The sequence below is a fragment of the Oratosquilla oratoria genome, chromosome 17 (genome assembly GCF_046742065.1).
Source record: "Oratosquilla oratoria isolate Oo_2021 chromosome 17, ASM4674206v1, whole genome shotgun sequence".
NCBI lineage: Eukaryota > Metazoa > Arthropoda > Malacostraca > Stomatopoda > Squillidae > Oratosquilla > Oratosquilla oratoria.
Window position 1 is genome coordinate 21,113,507 of NC_134793.1, and position 20,593 is coordinate 21,134,099.

General features: G+C 37.6%; 1 long non-coding RNA gene across 2 annotated transcripts in view; it reads right to left on the minus strand.

Moving 5' to 3' along the window:
- The window catches only part of LOC143034494 (uncharacterized), a 360,878-nt gene extending 344,533 nt beyond the window's left edge, over positions 1-16,345 (minus strand). For both annotated transcript variants that reach the window (XR_012967251.1, XR_012967250.1), the window contains exon 1: positions 16,053-16,345. This is a non-coding gene — a long non-coding RNA (uncharacterized LOC143034494). The remainder of the gene's footprint in view (positions 1-16,052) is intronic.
- Between the last annotated feature and the right edge of the window lie 4,248 nt (positions 16,346-20,593).

Here is a 20,593-nt window from a genome sequence, read left to right on the forward strand (position 1 = left end):
CAAGTTTAGTTTGTGTTTCGATTCCACAGATTAACAGTATGAATCCTGATACAAGTTGGAAGACATTGTGGTTACAAGTTGTCCAATCAAACATTAATGTTTTGTTTTGTTTTTTGTTTTGCACAGGAATCTAGGCGTTCAGGATGGCTGGACTTCGCAACCTCGTGCTGGCGACCCTCTTCGTCCTGACGCTTCTGATGGCGGTGCAGGAGACCTCTGCCGTTCCCGTCTTCTGCCCCAATTGTGCGGGCAGACGGAGATCAAAGGGAAGCAGGACTCCTTCCGGAAGCAGACTGCGCACTGGATTCAATCCCCTCGCGACCAGTGGCTTTTCTTTCGCTAATGGAGTCCCCGGACCTTTTGCCTTCCTCTGATACATCCGTATCAGTCACTGGGAAGCTGGTTCATTCATGGGCCACCCCACCTGACCCAACCCAGAGGCTCCGCCGAAGAAAAATCCGATTAGGATTGTCTTCAAATCCCGTCCAAGTTCCTGTCGAGTCTTCAGCGATGATTTTTGAGATTTCTCGAAGTTCTCCTGCTTGTTCTCATTCTAGTCCCAGAAACCCACGTGCCCGAGAAGAATCCATTCAAGAGATTGTCTCAGGTTGGCAATAATTACCAAAAGACTTTGTTGGTCTTTGCCAGTATTGCCCGAGTCTATGAGTGAAGTGTATTTATTTGGAATACATGAGTCATTAGTCATGTAAGCACATCTTATTTTTGTATTTGATTAAGAAAATAAATGTTGACCGGTCCAACTCTCTTTAGAATACCATAAACCAAATCCTGTGTGACTAAGTTCCAAACCATTTGCAAAATTTGTTCAAAAAAGAACAAAAACAAAAACACATATAAATATTTGCGCATGTAGGCGTGTAGGAAGTATATGTAATGCTAAGAGAAGTGAGTCTAATTCACATCCCACTATCCTCTGCCTTCTCTCTATCCGTGCACGACAGACATCGAAAAAGGAGAAGACGGTGAGGGGAAGAAATAATAGATGGATACCAAGTCTACAAAACTTGCAATATGAGATACTGAATACCCTGGGAATGCCCACACTGAAGGAAAGAAGGATGCGTGGTGACAAAGTTACATATACACAAACGCAAAGGAAGATCAATACGGAGTGCCCCGCCGCTGTTTGTCAGCATCGCTCTGCCCCGTCAGAGGTCAGCTCTCTCTGCACTCTACTTTCTTTCGTGGGAGCCGTCCGCTACTTGACTACGGTCAATCCCGCTCTGCCTCGCTAGGGGCCAAGTCTATTTTCCCTTTAGGGAACCGCCCGCAGCTAGGGTCAAGTCTCCTTCGGGAGCACATGCAGGAAATGAATACTTTTCACTTTTCTTAGAAAACACACAAACTTCCCACGAACTTAAACACGTCTCACACACAAACATCTACACTTACTTTTTCTTCGACTAAAATCTCATATATCATGGAATTATTAAAGAAATGAGGTTCCTCAAGACTGAAAACCAGAAAGAATAAAATAAATTTGTAAAGATACATCTATCATATCCTATGTAAATGAGCTTACTATCAAAGAGATGTCTACTTTTAATCTATGTTCCTAAGGTTGAGCAAAGAATTTGTCCCAAGAAAAAAATAGTTGTATCCGATATGTTTTTACGTGCAGAATCCAAAAACAATGTCCAAATTTTTCAAACACCCACAGTTTTTGTGTTCCACATTATGTTACGTTACGTGTGTCACGTGGGATAAATTTCAATCAAGCCGTTGACAACACCGACTTTGGTAACACTGTGTGAGGTTATGTATTTTCAAGCAATCTGTTCAAGTGAACCACATTCATTGAGTCGGGTAGATATGAATGATATTGTGCTGGATTTAAACTTGTCAAAAAAGCAATATGAACTTCTTGCTTCTAAGTTAATGGGCTGGAATCTTCTCCAGAAAGAATACAGAGTTAGTTTTATTGAAAGCGACATTGTCATTTTGAGCTGTTTTTCTCACTTCAAGATGGTATATATTCTGTAATGAAAGGTGTTTTGCTTCGCAATGGAAATAAATTTCCACCTGTTTCTCTGGCCCATGCATCTAACATGTAGGATACATACGAGAGTATGAAGCTTCTATTGCAAAAAATTAAGTATGAAGAACAACTTAGATTCAAACTCCTAAACAATTTTAGAATAGATAGTTGTGTTTCTAAAATACCCGATTTCAGTAAAGCTCAGTTCATAGGACTACGTCAGGAGCTTCAGCTTACAGATTGGGAGGCAAAATTAAACGAAAGACCTGTAGATCAGATGTGGGAAATATTTCAAAATACACTCACTAAGATGATTCAAACTTACATTCCTTTTAAGGACAGACGTCCTCCAAATCAGGCTCGCCCAAAGTGGCTCGACAAAGAAACTGAAAAAAGTATTGCTAAAAAGAGACAGGCTTACAAGAGATATAAGTGCTCGGGTGCATCTAATGACTATGAAACTTATGTATCAATACAGAGAGATTCAAAAAAGACAATAAGAAAAAGAAAACGACAATACGAAATGAATATCGCTGATAAATCCAAAGAGAATCCCAAAGAATTCTATAGTTACATTAGAGATAAAAAGGTTGTTAGGAATCACATTGTTCCACTATTATCTGCTGACGGTCAACTTGAATATTCAAATGAAGGAATGTGTAATATCTCAAACAATTATTTTAGCTCGGTATTCGTAAACGAAACACCTCAAAGTGAATTACAAACTGAAACCTGTGAAAAGTCTGGGGTAAACTTACTCACTACGGTAAATATAACAAAAGAAAAAACTAAAAGGTGTATAGACAAACTCAAAGTTAATAAAACACCAGGGCCTGACGGTTGGCATCCAAAAATCTTAAGGGAAATGAAAAATGAGATTGTTGTTCCATTAGAAATTATTTTCAAGAAATCCATCATATCCGGAGATGTCCCAAGAGAATGGAAGCTAGCTAACGTTATTCCCATATTCAAAAAAGGTGACAAAAAGAAACCAAATAACTATAGGCCTATAAGTTTGACTTCAATCGTAGGAAAAATAATGGAAACTATCATCAGAGATGCTATCGAACATCATTTAGAAAGTAACCGTTTGATAAATGATAGCCAGCATGGTTTCAGACGGAAACGTTCTTGCGTGACTAACTTCCTCGAATTCTACAACACAGTTATCTCGAATTATGACAAAAGAAACAATATAGATTTAATATATCTAGACTTTGCAAAAGCTTTTGATACCGTCCCACACGAAAGACTACTTACTACCACTTTGCATGGAATAAGTGGTAGCCTATTAGGTTGGACTAGTAATTGGTTGAATGGTCGAAAACAGAGTTGTTTTAAATGGAAAAACTTCTGGATGGAAAATTTTTGCAAGTGGAGTTCCTCAGGGTTCCGTTCTTGGGCCACTTCTATTCATAGTATATATAAATGATATAGACCATGGACTAAAATCTACTGTTTCCAAATTTGCTGATGATACAAAACTGTGTAGAGTGGCAAATGATCACTCAAACCAATTAGATATTCAAGAAGATTTAGATCAATTACAGCAATGGTCTGAAAAGTGGCTAATGAAATTTAACACAAGTAAATGCAAGGTAATGCACATAGGTAAAAATAACAGTAAGTACGATTACAAGTTATTTGGAAATTCGTTAACAAAAGTGGATAGTGAAAAAGATCTCGGCGTAATTATCAGTAACGACCTCAAATCATCCAAGCAGTGTATTTCAGCCTCTGAGAAAGTAAATAAGATTCTAGGACTGATTGCGCGATCTTTTGATTTCAAAAGTCCATCACTCATTAACAAGCTATATAAATAATATGCTGTTTCCGTATGGTCACCGAATCTCATTAAAGACATTGACATACTGGAAAAATGACAATGGTGAGCCACAAAACTGATTCCAAATATCAAAAATAAATCATACGAAAATCGACTAAAACATATGAATCTCTTTTCCCTAAAAAAGCGTAGACTCCGAGGTGACTTGATACAGGTCTTTAAGATTCTAAAGGGAATTGACAACATTAAAAGTGACAAAATTTTACACTGAATGAGAATCAGTCAAGAAACAATGGTTCCAAGCTGTTTGGAAATAAATTCAATTTGGAAGTGGGTAGAAAGAATTTCGCCAGCCGTGTAGTTAATGAATGGAATAAACTTCCTGCAAAGGCAGTGCGATGTAGTTCAGTTCGAAGCTTTAAGAATCATTTAGATAAATACCTAAGTAAGATGCTGTAATGATTATGATTTATCTTATATTATTTGTTTTGTTATCATTTGTCTGTCTGATTTACATTTCTTATTAGTTATATGTCAATTTATTATTATTTGCTATTTACCTGTTTGTTTATTATTTAACTATACCTATGCATTTATTTATGTATTTTATTTGTTATTTACATTATCATAGTTTTTATTTATTATTTTATTGTTAATATGATTTTTTTTCTGCATCCGACCTAGATACGTATCAAAAGGTCTCCTGTCGGCATGCTCCGCCTTTGTAATCCTGTGTAATCCTTTGTAACATACTGTAAATGGAATATCTATGGTGACAGAAAGGTTGTGGCACTTTTACTTGGAATGCAGCTGGGTTACACAAATTTTTTATGCTTTCTCTGTGAGTGGGACAGTCGGGATAAGAAAAATCAGGATGAAAACAATGTGTGGACGAAACGCTTTCTGACCCCAGGAGAGAAGAATGTTGTCAATCCTCCATTTGTTGATTTACAGAAAATTTATCTGCTTTCTTTACATATTAAGCTAGGGTTGATGAAATCTTTTGTTAGAGGTATGGATAGAACTGGCAAGGGATTCACATGTTTGAAAAATATGTTTTCTATAGTAAGTGATGCAAAAATCAAGGAATGTATTTTTGTTGGACCACAGATTAGGGAGCTGATACGAAACCAGAATTTTGATAAAGAGCTAAATTATATTGAAAAGGCTGCATGGCTGTCATTTAAGAAAGTTTGCGCACAGTTTCTAGGGAATCATAAAGAAAATAACTATTCTGAAATTGTAAAAGAGCTACTGACAACCTGTAAGACCTTGAGATGCAATACGAGCCTAAAAATCCACTTCCTAGACTCACTTGAACTTTTTCCCTGCAAATAATGGCGCCGTCAGTGACGAGCACGTTGAGAGGTTTCACCAGGACATTCTGAACATGGAAAATCGGTATCAAGGGAAGTGGAGCTCTTCAATATTGATCTCCCACAAGCAAAACACACTCGAAAATCAAACATCTACCTATTAAAGGCAGGTTTCATTGAAATATCAGCCTCACTTATTAGTTATAATAAAATACACTCGAATATCAAACATACCCTCATTTTCAAGCTAGGTTTCATTGAAATGTCAGCTTCATTTATTGGTTATAATTGTTTAGAATTGAATATACTATCACAGTAAAACTATGATAGAAAAATTCTGAAATGTTTGAAATCAACAGAAAAGACTCTATCAAGTTCACCTTCTTTTGTTTGTGGGACAGGTATTTTAATCAATTTTGACCAGTGTTATGAAAGTTGCGTGGAAAGATATTAATGAAAGTAGCTCGTTTGTTAAAGGAAAATAATCCACTGCTAAATAGGGATCAGAAAAAGTGTTATTTCTAAAGCTTTTATGGGAGATAAACCACTTGTGTACTTATAAGAAATATTATCTTCCGTCGGGATCAAACAATTTATCTAAAGGAAAACAAGAAAGAAGTGTGATAAGTAAAGAGGGAAGTACACAAAGAATAACAAAAAATATACAGGTGTAAGTTAACGAAAAATTGAAACTTCTTTTTACAACTACACAACTCATATATGAAATAAAAATTTATTTATTTAAAACGAATTCCTCCCGTAAAAAAGTTAAAAATATCTCATCGCAATTCTATAATAAAAACATATATAGAAAGCAATAGAATCAAGTTCATCGTGTCCAGGGACAACAAAAGTTGTAGCAAATGGCTCAATGTGGCATCTTTTCTGCGAGTATAAATTGGCGACTTGGGCTGACTGAAGCAGACACTCACTCGCAAACCCTCTGGGATCACAACCCCCTCCTCCCTCTCCTCTGTACAGGTTAGAATCCTAGATATGCCGCCTTTTCACATATATCAGTAATTAAACAGGACTTCTTTGTTTGTTGTGCCTTAAAGTGCCTAGAGGTCGAACGAACGACATTAGAACTGCCATTCAAGTTTACTTTGTGTTTCGATTCCACAGATTAACAGTATGAATCCTGATACAAGTTGGAAGACATTGTGGTTACAAGTTGTCCAATCAAACATTAATGTTTTGTTTTGTTTTTTGTTTTGCACAGGAATCTAGGCGTTCAGGATGGCTGGACTTCGCAACCTCGTGCTGGCGACCCTCTTCGTCCTGACGCTTCTGATGGCGGTGCAGGAGACCTCTGCCGTTCCCGTCTTTTGCCCCAATTGTGCGGGCAGGAGATCAAAGGGAATCAGGACTCCTTCCGGAAGCAGACTGCGCACTGGATTCAATCCCCTCGCGACCAGTGGCTTTTCTTTCGCTAATGGAGTCCCCGGACCTTTTGCCTTCCTCTGATACATCCGTATCAGTCACTGGGAAGCTGGTTCATTCATGGGCCACCCCACCTGACCCAACCCAGAGGCTCCGCCGAAGAAAAATCCGATCAGGATTGTCTTCAAATGCCGTCCAAGTTCCTGTCGAGTCTTCAGCGATGATTTTTGAGATTTCTCGAAGTTCTCCTGCTTGTTCTCTTTCTAGTCCCAGAAACCCACGTGCCCGAGAAGAATCCCTTCAAGAGATTGTCTCAGGTTGGCAATAATTACCAAAAGACTTTGTTAGTCTTTGCCAGTATTGCCCGAGTCTATGAGTGAAGTGTATTTATTTGGAATACATGAGTAATTAGTCATGTAAGTACATCTTATTTTTGTATATGATTAAGAAAATAAATGTTGACCGGTCCAACTCTGTTTAGAATATAAACCAAAACTTGTGCGACCAAGTTTCAAACCAATCGTGTACCTCGTAACAGCTAAATGTATGCACTTTTAACATCATGTGACATCCCTGGAATTGGTGAAATAGATACCGTAAATTCTCAGCTGTTTCGAGATGTTCTTAGGGTCTGAACTTTGTCACGGATCGAGATCCACCTTTCCAAGCAACATATGAGACTCATCTGTTGCATTATGTGCTTATGTTTAGTCGTCTAAAACATCGAAAGCAAGTACAATAACACTTTACTTTATGACGACCGGCTTTACAGAAACCCAGGTTCGCGAATTCTATTCTATGATAAATATGAAATCTAGAAATATAAAAATACAAAGATTATTGTGTGACAACGCTAGAAACGTTCTGATGCGTCTAAACAACGGTTTATCACCACTAAGTGTTTATACTCTTTCATTGTTGAGAGTGGTTGTCCCTCATTATTTTCTGAACTGGTAAACCCTGCTAATATGTCTAAATGAAGTTGTACAACGGATAGTTTCCATCATTTTTCCTACGATTAAAGTCAAGCTTATAGGCCTGTAGTTATTTGGTTTCTTTTTGTCACCCTTTTTTGAATATGAGAGTAACGTTAGCTAGCTGCCATTTTCTTGTGACATCTCTGGATATGATGAATTTCTTGAAAATAATTTCTAAAGGAACAACAATCTCATTTTTCATTTCCTCTAAGATTCTTGGATGCCAACCGTCAGGCCCTGGTGTTTTATTATTTTTGAGTGTCTCTATACACCCTTTAATTTTTCTTGTTATATTTACCGTAGTAAGTTCACCCTAGACTTTTCACAGGTTTCAGTCTGGAGTTCACTTTAAGATGTTTCGTTTATGAATACCGAGTTAAAATAGTTATTTAAAACATCACACATTCCTTCATTTGAATATTCAAGTTAACCGTCAGCAGATGATAGTGGACAAATATAATTCCTAACAACCTTTTTATCTCTAATGTAACTATAGAACTCTTTGGAATTCTCTTTGGATTTATCAGCGATATTAATTTCGCATTGTCGTTTGCGTTTTTTTTATTATCTTTTTTAAATCTATCTGTATTAGAACATAACTTTGATAGTCATTAAGTGAACCAGAGCACTTGTATTTCTTATAAGCCTGTTTCTTTTTAGCAATACATTTTTCAGTTTCTTTGTCAAGCTATTTTGGGCGAGCCTGATTGGGGGGGGGGGGTCTTCCTTAAATGGGATGTAAATATGAATCATCTTAATAAGCGTATATTGAAATATTTCCCACATGTGATCAGCAAGTCTTTCGCTTAACATTGCCTCCAAATATGTGAGCTGAAGCTCCTAACGTAGTCCTATGAACTGAGCTTTACTAAAATCGGGTATTTTTGATACATAATTATCTATTTTAAAATTTTCTAGCAATTTGAATCTAAGTTGTGATCGCTATTTGCAATAGTTTCACCAGTTTCTACATTGGTTATCATGCTTTCACGGCTAGTGATCAATATATCGAGTAAGTTCCCATGCCTTGTATACTCTTTTACATGCTGAACTAAGTAACTGTCACCGAGAAAATCTATCAAGCGACTACCTATATGGCCATGTTCAAGGGTCATCCAATCAATGTCAGTAAAATTGAAATCACCCATTATCAATAGGTCCCGGTTGCAGAAACTAGACAGTTCTTGAAACAACAGTTTGTCGTCTGCTAATGATAATGTTTTTGGCCTATATATTACACCTACATTAATTTTTTGTCCATTTGTTTGGGTTAATTCTACCCACAAACTATCATATGCATCCTGTTTTACTTTTTCTAAAACAGTCATGGACATTGTTTTTAACGTACAACAGAACGCCTCCACCTTTCTTGTGGTTTCTATCCTGATGAAAGTGTTTAAATCCTGCAATATTAAATTCAGCTTCAAACTCTTTACCATTTAACCATGTCTCGGTTATTCCTATCATATCGAGATTTTCGCTTTTGACATACGCCTGTATTTCTTGGAATTTATTCCTAATACTACGAGCATTAAAGTACATGGTATTAAGAAACTCGTGATTATTTCTTTTTGACACGTATTTCAACACCATGCCTTACATTATAATTTTATTCTTAATTGACACCTTGCTCTATATTGACATTTGGTCCTTCATTGACATTCAATGCCTCATGGACGTTTGTCCCATCACGGACATGTGGTCCCTCACTTCCCTCACAATCATTCGATCTCTTATGTATACTTTGCTCCCCTACGTTACCACGTTCCACACCGGCCACCCGTCGTTCACTGACATTCTGTCCGGCATCCCTTCCTAAAATTATATTCTATCCTCCAGTGACATTATATCATACCGCGATATTTTGTCCTCCACTATCATTACATACCATAGTCATATTTTGTCCTCCACTATCATTACATACCATAGTCATATTTTGTCCTCCACTATCATTATATCATATGGTGATATTTTGTCCTTTGACATTACATCCTACCACGTTTCAATTTCTGCAAGTTGGCCTCCTCGAGTGTCTCGATGTTAATGACTTAGAATTACAGGTATTGTGGTTTAATATATATATATATATATATATATATATATATATATATATATATATATATATATGTGTGTGTGTGTGTGTGTGTGTGTGTGTGTGTGTGTGTGTGTGTCGTTGTTTATGGGCTGCACTTCCGTATAATATAACCAAATTTGTTTATAAAAAAAAACTGGCTACTCACAAGGATTTTGAAAAATTAGCACATTAGTATAGGAAAATGGTACCTAGAATCTAACTCCAATGTGAATTCATGCGCATAGATAGTGCTTTGAACAACACCTAATGCTTGCATGTGTGTAATTCTAACACACCACGGGTCAGGACCAAACGACCGTAATAGGACAGTAAGGCTATTGTTCGTAGACCTACATAAATCGTATTGCTCCATTTGCCCGAACGCATATCCCCTAACTCAATACGACCTACATCACAATGAGGTTGATCACTGTACAGAATATACTGTAAACACCCGCGTAAGTAACCTCCTGGCTAGCACAGTGGTAGAGTGCATGCCTCATAACCACAGGGTCGCAGATCGATCCCCACCCAGTCTCGTGAGTCTGGGATTGATCTGCCGATGACGTCTAAGTCATCTCAGGACTTGAAGTGACATAATAATAAACGGTTTATTGAAAACATGGCAGCCGAAGGCTGAAAATCCACTTATTAAGGTAAGAGGGATTAACATAGATGGTACATAATGATTACCTACACATTTTATAATGCTGAAGTGAATGTGCACTATACAAATATATACAACATGAACATATGAAAGATGATAGCAGTGTTAGTATGATGTTTGGATTAGATGTTGTTTGGACATCACTATGTGCGTGTGATACATCAACTTCCTCTGGGTATTACCAATGATGTGGCTATAGCGCGGACACCATATCCTGCGTGTGTGTGTGTGTGTGTGTGTGTGTGTGTGTGTGTGTGTGTGTGTGTGTGTGTGTGTGTGTGTGTGTGTGTGTGTAATTCTAACATACCACGGGTCAGGACCAAACGACCGCATATAGGACAGAAAGGCTATTGTTCGTAGACCTAGATAAATCCCATCGCTCCTTTTGCCTGAACTCATAACCCACAATTTAGTACGACCTACATCACAATGAGGTTGATCATTGTACAGAATATATTGTAAACACCCGCGTAAGTCGCCTCCTGGCTAGTACAGTGGTAGATAGTTGGTTTTGTTATCACGGGGTCGGCAGATCGATCCCCGCCCGGGCCCGTGAGTCTGGGATTTATCTACTGATGACGTCAAAGTCATCTCAGGACCTGAAGTGACTTGATGAAAATGAATGGTTTATTGAAAACATGGCAGCCCAAGGCGGAAAATCCACATATTAAGGTAAGAGGGATTAACATAGATAATACATAATAAATGATTACCTATACATTTTATAATGCTGAAGTGATTGTGCACTATACAAATATATAAAACATGAAAGATGCGTCTTAGTGTTGATATGATGTTTGTATTATATGTTGTTTGGACATCATTGTGTGTGTGTGTGTGTGTGTGTGTGTGTGTGTGTGTGTGTGTGTGTGTGTGTTTGTGTGTGATACGTCAGCTTCCTCCCGGTATCGTCACTGATGTGGCTTAAGCGTGGACACCGTCTCCTGCGTTTGAACATTTCCTGACCACCAACAAGGTTGTGGTCTGAACGGATACAAACTCCACAAACCACGGAAAAAACACGCAAGAGAAAGAGGAAAAATTAAACATGTAACAATTTAATTTCAGCTGGAGGATGAGGAAATAGAGCCAAGGAATGAATTGCAAAGGCGAGGGAGACTTAACTTTAGGAAAGCAGATTAATTAGGTTTGGAATAATTTTCTTTTTTCAAATATACAAACAATATAGAAATTTCAGAGAAGTAATCAAGTTAATAGCGGTGGTAAGGCCTCAGGCCAGGCAGAAATAATAAATGAAAAATTCCAGTCGTCACAAATAAGAACATCTTTTTGGAGGAAAGTGAGGAGGAAAAAAATTCGGGTTTATTAGATATAAATGTTTAAGTGAGAGAAGTGTTCAAACTTTTGGAATCACTGGATGCGACAAAAGCCCCGGGGACCTGACGGGATCTCAAACTGGATGCAACATAATTGTGAAATTATGTGAAAGGATTGTCAAAAGTCGACGGACCAAATATCTTGAAAAGATGAACATTCTTTTTTTTCAGCTCGATGAAGACCTCCTGAGAGATCTCCCGCCGGAGGAAGAATCCTCGCCGATTGGCCTCCGGCGGTGACAACCCGCCACGGTACCTTTAGATTTTCATGGAAATCTACGAGGAACCAATGTCTCGGATTTCGCCACGAAGCTGCCAGACACTGCCGATCCCTCACTATTTCAAACAACAACAACAAATCTTTCAAATCATAACCTAAGTACAGAATATAAACGATCACAAACCATTATTCACACTCCTAAAACAAAAACCAAGAACCAGTGACGCCAACATACTCAATCATTCCGGAACCACAATCCCACTACTGCTGATGCACATCACCTCAACCTACTATTTACGTAAGCTAGACAAAGTTACTGAAGAAGGCTCTTTAAACACTCAAAAGTGAACCAGGACATAGTTGAAATTTGGGTCACTCCGTTTCCTTACAGCAACTCCTAAGTTCACCCTCAACGAAGCCCCATAACTTGCTTGTTTTTATAACTACACGGCACATATATGAAAATAAACATATATACATATATATATATATATCTATATATATATATATATATATATATATATTTATATATATATATATACGACAAATATCTCGTAAAAAGTTAAACATTTCATCGCAATTCTACAATAAAAACATATATAGAAAGCAATACGATCAAGTTCATTGTGTCTAGGGAGGACAAATTTTTAGCAAATAGCTGGAAGTGGCATCTTTCCTGGAAGTATAAATTGGTGATTTGGGGTGACTGAAGCACTCACTCTCAAACCCTCTGTGATCACTACCCCCTTCTCCCTCTCCTCTATACAGGTGAAGATTTAGGATATACAATCTTTTCAGATATAGTAGTTAAACAGCATTTTATGACTTAAAGTGGCTATACGTGAAATCATAGACGTTAGATCTGCCATTCAAGTTTAGTTTGTATTTCGATTCCACATATTAGCAGTATGAATCCTGCTGCAAGTTGGAACACACTGAAATTGCAAGGTCCCCATAATGTTTTGTTTTGTTTTGCACAAGAATCTAGATGTTCAGGATGGCTGGACCTCGCAACCTCGTGCTGGCGACCCTACTCGTCCTGACGCTTCTGATAGCGGTGCAGGAGACCTCTGCCGTCCCCGTCTTCTGCCCCAATTGCGCGGGCAGACGGAAATCAAAAGGAACCAAGACCCCTCCAAAAAACATACTGCCCATTGGATTCAATACCCTCGAACCCAGTGGCAACTCTTTCGCCATTGGAGGGATTCCCGGACCCTTTGCGTTCCTCTGATCCATCCGTATCCGTCATTGGAACAGAGGTTCATTCATGGACCACCCCACCTGACCCAACCCAGAGGCTCCACAGAAGAAAAATCCGACCAGGATTGTCTTCGAATCCCGTCCAAGTTCCTGTCGAGTCTTCAGTGATGATTTTCGAGATTTCTCGAAGTTCTCTGCACGTGCCCGAGAGGAATCTTTTTAAGAGATTGTCTCAGGTTGGCAATAATTACCAAAAGACTTTGTTGGTCTTTGCCAGTATTGCCCGAGTGTATGTGTGAAGTCTATTTGTAATACACGTGTCGTTAGTCATGTAAGTACATCCTATTTTTGTATTTAAGAAAATAAATGTTGACCTGTTAAACTGTGTTTAGAACGCTATAATTTAAATAAACGCTAAACTTATGGTGTACTCTCGTGTGATCATAATCATTGAAACCTTAAAAAGGTAAGAGAATATAATGGAATTATCTACACCTCTGTGCTTCTAAATTACTTTGGATCAATGTGACTGATAAATATGTGTAAGCCAAGTGAAAGACAAGCTAGGATAGTAGCTTCGGATGACCATTCCCAAATACTGAGCTTCTAAATTTGAGACGGAGCTGGTCTGGGAAGTTTTCTTGATGATAGAGCATTTGTTCTGGGCCATTTAGGTACTTGCTCAGCCTGATTAGAACTACAGGTGTACAAGTATGTTTATGTGTTTTTTTTTTCCCTGATTGCCTAATTAGGACGCGAAGACCACCGAAGGAAACAACAGGAAAGGAAACATGGACTGGAAGTGAAGCGTTCCTGTGTTTCCTTTGCCGTGTTTATATTCACATGGATTTTCAAACAACAGAAATCAACCCAGACCTATAACCATATCCTATCCCACATCAGGGGCGCGCAAGATTATCTACGAAAAAAGTACTGGAAATTACAGCCCACAACGAAAACCCTATATTCGCAAAATCTATGAAACTGTCACCTACACAGACCAATACACAGGGTTGTAGTCATATCTCTACACCCTTAAAAAAAAAAAAAAAAGGAAAACACTCCAGCACAAAACACTAAGCGCACTACAAAAAAACACCAACAGCATAAACACACGAAATATTTCACTTCACATGACCACAACATCCACCACACAGCGCTAATTCAGGAGACTAAACCAGCACCATAATCCTGCGGTCAGGGAAGTCAACACCAAACACAAAGTTGGTTTTTTAAAAAAAAAAAAAAAAAAAAAAAAAAAAAAGAGAGAGAAAGAGAGACCACAACTACAATAATTATTATCCAAACACAGATAAATAACACAACTTACATCACAAATGTCTATGTATCACCCACCACACGAGTCTCATAGTGTTACATACCTCAACTCCAATCACACGCGTGTTCGTGTGATTCACCATGGTCTTGGACCACGTGTTGGACTCGTGATCGACAGCTATTTCCCTCCCGGAAGAGAGTTCAGAGCTCATACATGACTGGTTTTTGGGTAATGCTATGACCTCACACGCACACCCAACTCCCCGCCCTCGAGAGTTAGAGTAACGACTTGCAGTGCAGCGATACTGAAATTATTTCATGCCTGGACGGGATTCGAACCCGGACTGCCGTAGTGGCAGCCGTGAACCCTACCAACTGCGCCATCGAGTCGCGTGTATATGCGTGCGTGTGCGTGTGTATGTGTATCTATGAGTGAATTGTGTGTGTGCATCTGTGTGCGTGTCTGTGGCTATACATTTACCTTGTCTGTACCACACTGTAGCATACAGAATAGGATCAACGCTCGTCGGGTCCCGTCTCCTAATCTCCGATTTATCATGCCCCTCATACCTAGTGTGTATGCGTATGTCTGCGTGAGTGTATATGTGTGCGTTTGTGTGCGGTTGTATGCGTGTCTGTGGGAACGTGTCTCTTTCTCTCTCTCTCTCTCTCTCTCTCTCTCTGTGTGTGTGTGTGTGTGTGTGTGTGTGTGTGTGTGTGTGTGTGTGTGTGTGTGTGTGTGTGGGCACGTGTACGTTTGCATGTGCATGTCTGTGCTTGTGTGCATATATATGTATGTCTGAGCATGTGTATATGTGTGTGTTTGTATGTATATGTGTATGTTTGTGTGTTTTGTTGATGTGTATGCATCTGCTTTTGTGAACGTGTGTCCATGTATATGTGCGTGTTTCCAATTTGCGCTTGTGTGTGTGTATTCCTGCGTGTGTGCATGTATATGTTTGTGTGTATGTACGTGATATGAACGTGTGTTTGTACGTGCGTGTGTGTGTTTGTACGTGTGTGCATGTATATGTTCGTGTTTGGACGTGTGTTTGTACGTGTGTGTGTGTTTGTACGTGTGTGTGTGTGTATGTGTGTATTCACCTTGGTCTTTGGATCACGTGTTGGACTCGTGATCGACAGCTATTTCCCTCCCGGAAGAGAGCTCAGAGCTCGTATGATCGATCTATGGGTAATGCTATGACCTTTCACACACACACACACACACCCAATTCCCCGCCCACGAGAGTCAGAGTAACGACCCGAAGCACAGTGTGTGTGTGTGTGTGTGTGTGTGTGTGTGTGTGTGTGTGTGTGTGTGTGTGTGTGTGTGTGTGTGTGTGTGTGTGTGTGTGTGTGTGTGTGTGTGTGTGTGTGTGCGCGCGTGCGCGTCGCGTAAGTCACCAAACCAATCGCTTGGGCCAATACTACTTAAATCTCTCGACAAGTTATTTAATTTGTCCTGGGGAATTTCCCATCCTATGTTAACATGTTAAATTTTCATATAAACACATTGGTCCCAATTCAATTCACGTAGGTATTATCCTGACTGCCGTCAGTCGATTCTAATCAACAAAGTGCGGTGTCTCTATCATGATCGTATCAAAACACAGATTGTGTGACCAATTGTCCTTGTAGACACTTCGGGACCCATTGTCAGACATCGCGATTATCGATCTTATTTCCTTGTCGCATAAGGTCCATATATGCTGACGTTCTGTGTGGATACGTGCCACGTATTTTCGTATTTTGTAGGAAAAATTACAAAAACAAAGTCATGTTAGAGCACTTGGAATAACTTAGATAAATACTTACACAAGATATGAATACTTCTTGGCTTGTCCACTTGGTGACGTCCCTTCACACAAATTTCAGAACAATCTTGTATATAGTAGGCTTTCAATAACTCCCCAAATAATCTTACACCGAATCATATTTACTTTACGTTTTGTAATAGGTCTATTATTTTCTAATATTTTCTGACGTATACACTGGTTCATTAAGTTTACACTATACGTAATGAAATTTCATTGTTATGTTTATTTTCAGATTTTTGTCTCTTGTTTTAACACAAAGTTCACACAGTTGTAAGGTTTCGTACATGTTTCTAGTTTCATTCACAGGAAATATATTACTAGTTTCACGTGCACACATGAAAGACAATCAATAAAATGTCTTGAAAAGTTTTACACAAATTTTCACTTCCCGTCTTTTTCTCGAATGAGCTCCGAATGTTGTCACCGTTTCCAGGTCTGCCGCAAATGCCCCAAAACAAGTGACGTCACGTTTCAAGTCGACTAAGAGAAGGGGAAAGCTCGCTGAAGACGCGTGATCGTCAACACGAGGACAAACGCTAATTCGATTACCAGTTCCATAGATGTCGCTAGTATCGAAATATGCCGTGCGTCCCAAAAACAACATATTTACATTTTTATAAATGATGTATGTTTATTCATGCAGGTACAATTAAAATAGGTTGAATATATTAAATTAAACTAAATAAAAATTTGGTTATCCCCAAGTCTACTCAGGTCGCCCTGCACATATCAAATTATACGTTTCGTAGTTTAGTTCCTTAGTTTTAGATACTCAACGCCTTAGTGTGAGTACATTTTTTAGTTACCCTGCATACTGCATACAATTAATACGAAGCATTGTCATAGACATAACAGAAGAAGACAGCATGACAAACATGTATTTCCGTGGCAAATTTTAAACTACCACTTTCATAATGGCAATTGATATTTTGTACGTGTCTTTGCATTAATTACTCTACACTTGAAAATATACCAAAGTATCTAGGTATACGAAATGTACCTTTTCATAATTGAGGCTACATGGAGTCTAAATTTCATGATCGTATTATCTAAGTCTTCATAAGAAAGCTTGGTTTCACTGCTGTAGGGATGAGAGGGAGGACTGTGGTGTCTTGATAGTGCAAATGACAAATGACCCCACAACTCTAGACTTCTCTACATTTTTACTTCCAAAGTTGAACCACTGATGGGTTCGTAGTTGACCGTTTATTGGCTGTTACAGGGTTCGTTTACCACTTCTGGAACATTCTGATTGGTTCTCATTTTACCTAATGATGTGTTTCTTCTGTGTAGAAAGTGATATTGTTACCTGACAAAATAAATAATAAACTTCTTTCATTTTGAAATGCCCATTTCCATGGAGACGTCCACGATAGATGAATCGAGTTTTACTTATGATTTTTCATAACCAGATTCACGTACGTATATGCAAGAATATATTTATGTAATTTTCTTTATACCCAAAATTGCTTCCTCGACTGGCTACCTCCCTTATAAGGGGGAAGAATTCCTTGGTGTATATATAGATAGATAGATAGATCTTTATACACACGTGCGCCTTCTCAAGATGCATTTTTCGTGGATCTTGAAAAGGCGTATGATTATATACAGTTCCTTAACAATTTGATGTGCCTATGAGGGTGATGGAGATGTTTCGTAATTGGAAGATGCGTTTTTCGTGGATCTTGAAAAGGCGTATGACTATATACAGTTCCTGAACAATTTGATGTGCCTATGAGGGTGATGGAGATGTTTCGTAATTGGAAGATGCATTTTTCGTGGATCTTGAAAAGGCGTATGACTATATACAGAGTTCCTGAACAATATGATGAGCCTGTGAGAGTAATGGAGATGTTTCGTAATTGGAAGATGCAGTTTTCGTGGATCTTGAAAAGGCGTATGACTATATACAGGATTCCTGAACAATATGATGTGCCTATGAGAGTAATGGAGATGTTTCGTAATTGGTGGAATGTATGACTACATTCGAGTGGAGCTATCTTCCTATATTTCAAGAGCTTTTTCTCTCTTATGGGGGGGGGACTATGTTAGGTTGCAAAAATTTTTTTTTTTACTTACTGGATTATTTCTCATCACATTTCAGGGTGATTTCATGTCTTTCCTGCGCTGTTATGATGTTGAGTGTGTCCATACCTTCCACGTGTCATAATGGTTACGTTAGGTTAGGTTAAGTTAGGTTAGGCTAGTTTAGGTTAATTCACGTTAGGTTAGGTTAATTCAGGTTAGGCTAGGATAGGTTAGGTTAGGGTAGGTTAGGTTAGGGTAGATTAGGTTAGATTAGGTTAGCTTAAGTTAGGCTAGGCTAGATTAGTTTATAATAGGTTAGGTTAGGCTAGGTTAGGGTAGGTTAGGTTAAGTTAGGTTAGGTTAGGTTAGGTTAGATTAGGCTAGCTTAAGTTAGGCTAGACTAGGTTAGTTTAGAATAGGTTAGGTTAGTAGGTTAGATTAGATTAGATCAGTGTAAGATTTTGAAGCCATACAGAGATTCAAAATCAGGAACAAAGGCTTTGTTGGAAAGTAGTCTTATTTTTGTATTAAGGTTGTACTTAATCTTGTATCGAGATTGTTTGTTTAGTTGGATTTGGAATAATGTTCTCTCGAAAGGCTACCGATCTGTGATAGTCTTGGCGGGGTCGGAGGGAACAATGACTTCACCCACTCACCACGGTGACGCATTTTCTTTTTCTTTTCTGGTCAGCCACAGACAAACTTAACCATCTAAGACGTTGGACTCCAGTCTGAGAGGAGCCTTGCCCCCATCAACGCCATCTTTAGACCTAGATTCGCCCTTCAGCCGTTTGGAATCAATTTCCCTGGACCAGAACGTAGTGTATAATCTCCGTCACCGCGTTCAAGGGGTGAAGACTTCGAGTTATCGAAGTTATGACTGACGATAAACGCGACTCGGGTACGGCCGGATATGACGTCATGGATATTTGAAGAACACCGCGCCATCTTTAACCATCACATACGCTTAACCACTCCCTCACAAGCGAGTCGAGTCGTCGTCTGCCCTCTTCGAAAAAAAAGGTGATTACTGGTGCTCATAATTACAGATATATATATATTTTTATCATAGGGAATTGGCCAAAACAACCCTGACGGTCAGTAAACATATAATTTTTGGTGCTCATAAAAACGGTTATAATCTTGTTCTTTGTCATGAAATATTGGCTAAAACAACCCTGATAAATTCAGTAAACATATAATTTTTGGTGCTCATAAATACAGTTATAATCTTTTTCTTTATCATGAGACATTAGCTAAAGCAACCCTAACAGAATTTGTAAACATATTATTTCTAGTGTTCATAATACAGATATAATAATTTTCTTTATCGTTAGACGTTGGCTAAAGCATCCCTGACAGAATCAGTAAACATATTTTTGGTGCTCATAAATCCAGTTATAATTTCATCTTATAAAGAGACATTTGCTAAATATAAAACAACCAAGACAGAATGAGTAAACATACTATTTTTGTAGCTCATGAATACAGATATAATAATTTTCTTTATCATGAGACCTTGGCTATAGCGGCCCTGGGCACAATAGATAATTTTGCGGACTAGTTAATGTGGCATGGTAATAGTGATAGTGTGGCATGGTAATAGTGATAGTGTGGCATGGTAATAGTGACAGTGTGGGGATGCCATTGAGTCAGTGGATTGTTAATAATAATGATCGCGCAAGTGCCTTTCTAGTAACAGAGGTCAGAGGTGTAAGGTGAGTGGTCAGTATATTTTTATTATTATTATTATTATTATTATTATTATTATTATTATTATTATTATTATTATTATTATTATTATTATTATTATTATTATTATTATTATTATTATTATTATTATTATTATTATCATTATTATCATTATTATTATTATTATTATTATTATTATTATTATTATTATTATCATTATTATAATTATTATTATTATCATTATTATCATTATTATCATTATTATCATTATTATCATTATTATCATTATTATCATTATTATCATTATTATCATTATTATCATTATTATCATTATTGTCATTATTGTCATTATTGTCATTATTGTCATTATTGTCATTATTGTCATTATTGTCATTATTGTCATTATTGTCATTATTGTCATTATTGTCATTATTGTTATTGTCATTATTGTCATTGTCATTATTGTTATTGTCATTATTGTCATTATTATTGTTATAATTGTCATTATTATTATTGTCATTATTATTATTGTCATTATTATTATTGTCATTATTATTATTGTCATTATTATTATTGTCATTATTATTATTGTCATTATTATTATTGTCATTATTATTATTGTCATTATTATTATTGTCATTATTATTATTGTCATTATTATTATTGTCATTATTATTATTGTCATTATTATTATTGTCATTATTATTATTGTCATTATTATTATTGTCATTATTATTATTGTCGTTATTGTCGTTATTGTCGTTATTGTTGTCGTTATTGTCGTCGTTATTGTCGTTATTGTCGTTATTATCGTCGTTA